This window comes from Phascolarctos cinereus, unplaced genomic scaffold (assembly GCF_003287225.1).
Source record: "Phascolarctos cinereus isolate Bilbo 61053 unplaced genomic scaffold, phaCin_HiC Scaffold_5;HRSCAF=322, whole genome shotgun sequence".
Classification (NCBI taxonomy): domain Eukaryota; kingdom Metazoa; phylum Chordata; class Mammalia; order Diprotodontia; family Phascolarctidae; genus Phascolarctos; species Phascolarctos cinereus.
The window spans coordinates 441,057,453-441,063,473 of NW_027555958.1; positions in this window are offsets into that span (position 1 = coordinate 441,057,453).

Here is a 6,021-nt window from a genome sequence, read left to right on the forward strand (position 1 = left end):
AACAAGATCAATGAGAGCTTGGTGTGCCTGGAGACATCACCCTTCCTAACAGATTCAGCCATGCCCAAGGCTGCAAAAAGTTTATACCAACTCCAGTAACCTGAGCTTAGAGAATGAAGAACAACCTAGAGGAGGGCATCATGGGAGTGCTGGGAGAGAGCAAGGAGGGACACAAGACAGCTGTGGGACCCTGGGCCAGTCATTGAATCTCTGTGAGCCCATCCCCCACCCAGCCTCCAGGAAACTTTCTAAGACCTGAAGAGACAGAGAAAGAGCTGAGCTACATGAAAAGGAAAGTCTCTACTCTGTAGGAACCACAGGCCAGTTACCCCTCCCCCAGCACACACACACACAGAGCACTGCAAACAGATGATTTCCTAGAATCAAACCACTTTCAGTTTCATTCTGATTCAGTCAGTTGTTACCTAAAAACTATCCTTTTATGAACTTGGCAAATCTTTCTCTACTAGAGGGATGCGCGGGGCCGGGGGGGGGGAAGCATTTATTAAATGCCTGTTATGTGCCAGGCACAGTGCTAAGCACTTCAAAAGTTTGTTAACTTCTCATTTGATTCTCACAACAACTTTGAAACATAGATGTTATTGTTATACCCATTTTAAGGTTGAGGAAACTGAGGCAACCTGAGATCAAGTGACATGTCCAGACTCACATGGCTAGTCAGTATCTGAGTCTAGATTTGAACTTCAGTCTTCCTGACTCTAGGTCCAGCATGCTATCCACTTTCAGACCATACACCTACGCAAAGAGGCCACTTCTCCTTGATTCCATTGTAACCTCAAATGATTTTTCCTTGAAGAAAATTATCTTTCTCTTCACTATTTTCTATTATTTTATTTTTGGTAGGTATTAATTTGCTGGTATTTGTTTTATTATTATAATTTATTATGTTTTGAAACATTGTTGTTTGAAGTCTACATTTTCTCTACTAATTAGGTCACCAGTTTTACTCAAACATTTGTCAGCAGCAAAGCAGGAGTGAGCCCAGGGAAGCCTCGTACACCCATTTGTTAGATTGATTTCAGTGTAAAACATGAGAGATATCTGTTGTTGGCTTGAACCCTTCCAAAGGAATGCTAGTATGGGAATGCCTACTCACTGTGTGGAGAAAACGCTGAAAGGTCTTTACATACATTATAAGACATTTTAGACAGATGTGAGGTATGGGGAGAGTTTTCAGGAAAGAAAACAATGCAATCTGTGCTCTAGGAGAGATTCCTGGCAGTAGAGAACTTTGTCAGATGTCCAGAGAGAAATCCAGGAATTGGAAAGCTGAAAGCTTCTCTGTGTGTTAACCTTCATTAGAATATGAGCTTCTGGAGAGTTGGGGCTATCTTGATTTTGTATTGGCCTCCTAAATGGCATTTGGTACTTACTAAATTCATTCATTCAGTAAGGGGAAGAAAGGGAGGGTGAGATTCTAAAGGTAAAGTTGTTCATATTGTTCAGGGATCACTTTGCATCAAATTATGTCAATTCCCAATACATTTCAGTCCACAAGCCACAACGTGCAGAAATAGTACAGAAAGCCCTGAGTCTAGAGTAACAGGTGCTGGGTTCAAATCTGGCCTCTGTTGTTCACTACCTGTGTGACATTGGGCAAATCACTATGCCTCTCTGGGAGTGTGTATGGGGTGTTTAGGGAGGTATGAGGGCTTGCTGACGCCTTTTCAGGGCTGCTCGTCCACCTTTGGTGTCCACCTCTCACCCAGTTCTTATCTGTGGCTCCAAAAAGCTCAAAATGCACAGCAGCCATGCCCCAGTAAAACCATCTTAAACCAGGTCAAGGGTAACTAAGAGGCCTCACATGTGTCAGTAAGTTAAGGGGATGTCTGCTCCAAGCATGTGAGACATCCCCAGGAGGAATGCGTGAAGGAAAGCAATTTGTTCAGTGGCCATGAAGGCGGCTGAAGCTGGTGCTTGGTCAGGCATCAAAGACGCCAAGGTCAGCCATGGCATCCCAGGCCATTGCCTGTCATCCTGAATTTTGTCTCACCACTGGACACAGAGGACTGTGGAAGAGAGAGTGAGGCTGATGACTTTATGCAACTCTGCTTCACTTGAGTTCAATACATGCCCAAGTCAAGAATGCACCGCGTGATATCATTGGTCTCTTCAAAACTGAAGGATGAAAAATAAACAACAACACCCCTCTGGGGCTTAGTTTCCTCAATTCAAAAAAAGAGAGGGAGGTTGAATTAGATGTCCCCTGTGGTCTCTCCTAGCTCTGTGTGGATGATCCCATGAGAACAATCACTATGAAGAAAATGCTTCCCTCTTGTGATCTGGCTGCTCTGATTACTCACAGAAGTAACTGACAAGCACATTCTCAGACCAACATAATGTAGAGGAGAGGTGATAATCCTGAGGGATGCAGGGTTAGCAGGAGGTAAGAGACACAGCCATGAGGAGACCGGCAGCCAGGGACAGGACACTTTAATTGTAAAGAATTGCAAACATGCTTAACATTACAGCATCTATGTCATGAAGATATTTGTTGTGGGATAGTTTAATTCACAAGTATCAAAGTGTAAGATCTAAGCCTTTGGTGGACAAACCTCCTGACTTGGTTTCCTGCCTGGAATGCTCCCCCTCCTCACCTCTGCCTTTTGGCCTCCCTGTTTCCTTTCAATTCTCAGCTAAACTGGAGTGAGAAACTTGTCTGGATCCTTTTAATGCTACTGCCTTTCCTCTAATGATTACCTCCAATGTATCTTGTATAGATCTCATTTGTACTCAGTTGTTTGCAAGTTGTCTTCTCCATTAGACTGTGAGCTCCTTGACAGCGGAGATTGAATTTTCCTTTCTTTGTCTCCTCAGCACTTAGCATCATTTCTAGCATGTAGTAGGCATTTAATAAAAGCTTGTTGACTGACTAGAAGGCAACAATAAACCAGGGTCCAACTTTTACCCCTTCATGAGGTCTCAGACATGTCTTGTAGCAACTCTAACCCTGTGGCATAATATCCTCCAAAATTAGATTCTTGGAGGCCAAAGAGTTCACTTACCTACATTTTTTCCTCCCAGTCTGTTCATCAGGTAGGATTTTCCAGTACGGTACAGGCCAACAATAGCTATTACCACCACTGGCTTGGTAATGGAAGTTAGAATCTGTAGGGCTTGCTGGTTTATCATCAGCTCTTCATTCTTGTTTTCTACCAGACATATGGGGCCCTCCATGGGCACTGCTGATGCCATGATCACCTGTGAATGCAAAGGAGCCCCTTAGACAGAAATGAAGGTACAGAATACACACTATTAATCCTCCACTAAGACTGCCTAGGTGAGTCAGATATTAGTAACAGCAGAAGAGAGAATGCTCTGTGCTTGTGGAATTCTATTTTTAGGAACAAAGAACTGGCAATGGCAAATAATAATGTTAATGATAGTAATGGCAATGATAATCATTACCTTCATGTAGTGCCTTAAGAGTTACAAAACACTTTACAAATATCTTATCTTCATGACAAGCCTGGGCGGTAAGTACAATTATTATCCCCATTCTTACAGAGGAGGAAACTGAGGTAGTTAGTCTATGGGTTTAAACAGAGATCTTCCTGACTCCTGACCCAGCTGTCTGTTCACTGCCCAACTGAGCTGCCTTGACCAGATGTCCTGTCTGGTCCTACCATTCTTGATCCCTATGGCTGTCACATAGGAAAAATATTCCCTATCTTTGAAAGTCCCACCTTGCAAGTTTCTACCTGGTACAATACTCATATCTCTTTGTATTATGTTGGTCTAGGTCCACAGAGGCCATGGCCCTGCATTGGTGTGAGGGAGGAATTATACAGGACAGTGTCTAGGGCAAATAATTTGAGATAAATAGCTTGTTATTAGTGCCTGGTGCCAGTCGCTTCTTAGTGTGGCCTGAATGATTTTGGGGTGATTTCTGTCCATCCCTCCCTTCCCCCACCCCACTCTGAGGTTTCTGATCATTGCTATAATTTCTATTTGCTGACTTCTGTTTGTCTTCTCAATTTGTGGACACCAAGGAGCTCTTTCATTTAACTGGCAGAGCATTGTTCTTGATCATTGGCATCATGGCAGAGTTGATAAAGAGTTGGTTTGAGAGCCAAGAAAACACAGATTAAATATTGTCTCTGATACAATGTGAATTTGTGACCTTAGGCAAGTCACTTAATCTGCCAATGCCCCATGAATCTTCATAAGATTATAAAGTGCAGAATAGTTGTAGGCCTATATTGGTAGAAGGAGTTTCATCCCTAGGAGATTATTACACCAACGAAAGCTGAAGTTCTTAACTGCTCCCAAAAAAAGACAATCAAAATAATCATTGGTGGAAGTCACCTAATTTCTCAACAGTGAACAAGGACGCCTCATTAAAGGTCAGATGCCTCTGACCTCATTAAAGAAATATATAACTATCACCTCAGTAGCTGCTCTGACAATGACTGAGACTCTGGCTACCTAAGTCCCTCCAGGTGAGGGCTCTGGAGCTCTGGAGCTCTGGGCCTGAGCTCCAATTTAATCCAACTCTTACAGAAGTAGTCGAGCTATACAGAACTTTATAGTCCTTTCTGGGAGCCAGGAAATGAGGCCAGGAGTAGAAATAGTCACCCCTCTGCCTTCCAGAATCTCAGATTTCTGCCTGGCGTATAGATGTTTTCTGTGAGTTTCTAGTCCTGTGTAGATAGCTTGTGGATCTTTATTCCTGGGAACATCCCAGAGCTTGGACCAAGGCAGTCTTCACTGTGCCAGACCTGGAGGGCAGGCTGCCCTCTGTATCTACCCTGACCTCATAAGATACGGTGCCTATTAGATAATTGGGAGAAATGCAAGGAGACTTTTCCCTTTTCTCTTAGATTGGAAATAGCCAGCAACTGGATATTCTGGATCAGGAAAGGACAAGGAAAAGACATATTATCGCCTAACATGTGACTTGTTGAGGCCATGTGGCAAGTTGGATATAGGGCTGGACCTGGAGCCAGGAGAAGCAGGGCTCCCATCCTGTCAGCCACACATCCCAGCTTGGTGACCATGGACTTAATGACTCTGCACCTCAGCTTCCTCATCTGTGCAATGGACACAATAACAAAGTACTTACTTCACTGGGTTGTTGTGTGGCTTAAATGAGATAATTTTTCTACAGCACTTAGTGAACCTTACAGGGTAATTCAGACCCCAGCTCACGTTACTCTCTATGTGCATTTCCTATCATTCTTTTAAGGTTCAGCTTGGACTGCTCCTAATGAATTAGCTCCATCTGCTCTTTGCCTCATGGGCCACTGTCTTGTGGTGGCAGTGGGCACTGTCTGACGATAGATGATACACTAGAGGAGGACATGGTAAACCACTCTAGTATCTTTGCCAAGAAAACCCTATGGACAAGTGGTCTATGGGGTCATGAAGAGTCAGACATGAATGAACAACTCAACAACAACCACAACAACAACAACAACAACTCCTGCTCAACCAGCAATTTCCCTATGTAGAGTCCAACCTTTGGTAGGAGCTGCGTCCTGGCAATCCTGACAGTATTCTCCTAGCAGCCTGCTGAGCAGCAGTGAGCCCACAGAGCCCAGGGGACCAGAGCAAGGCCCTCCCTGCTGCCCATGCCCCAAGCACCAACCAGGAAGGAGCAGGGCCATCCTCAGAGGGGTCCATCCAGCACTGGGGGCACAGAGGATGTGCGGCACTCCCTCTGCACCTGTCTCCAGGCTGACAACTACAGCCCACCCAGACTATCCTGGGAGCTCTCACTGCCCTGCTCCTCAGCAGTGCAATTCCCAGCTGATGTAGACTCGGGGACCTTTGCAAACCTTATAGATTCTGTCTTCTCCCAGCAAGAACAAATGGCCCTGGCACTGAGATTGCCCAGGTGACAGAGGACCAATTCTAGAGGGGTTTCCACTCCACTAGGCTGAGAATTGTTGATTCCACATCTATAGGAGACCTCAAGACATCGTGCGGTCTCATTCCCTGCTTGTACAAACATATCATTTCATCTCCACTTCTGCTGATGAGAAAACTGTGGCTCAC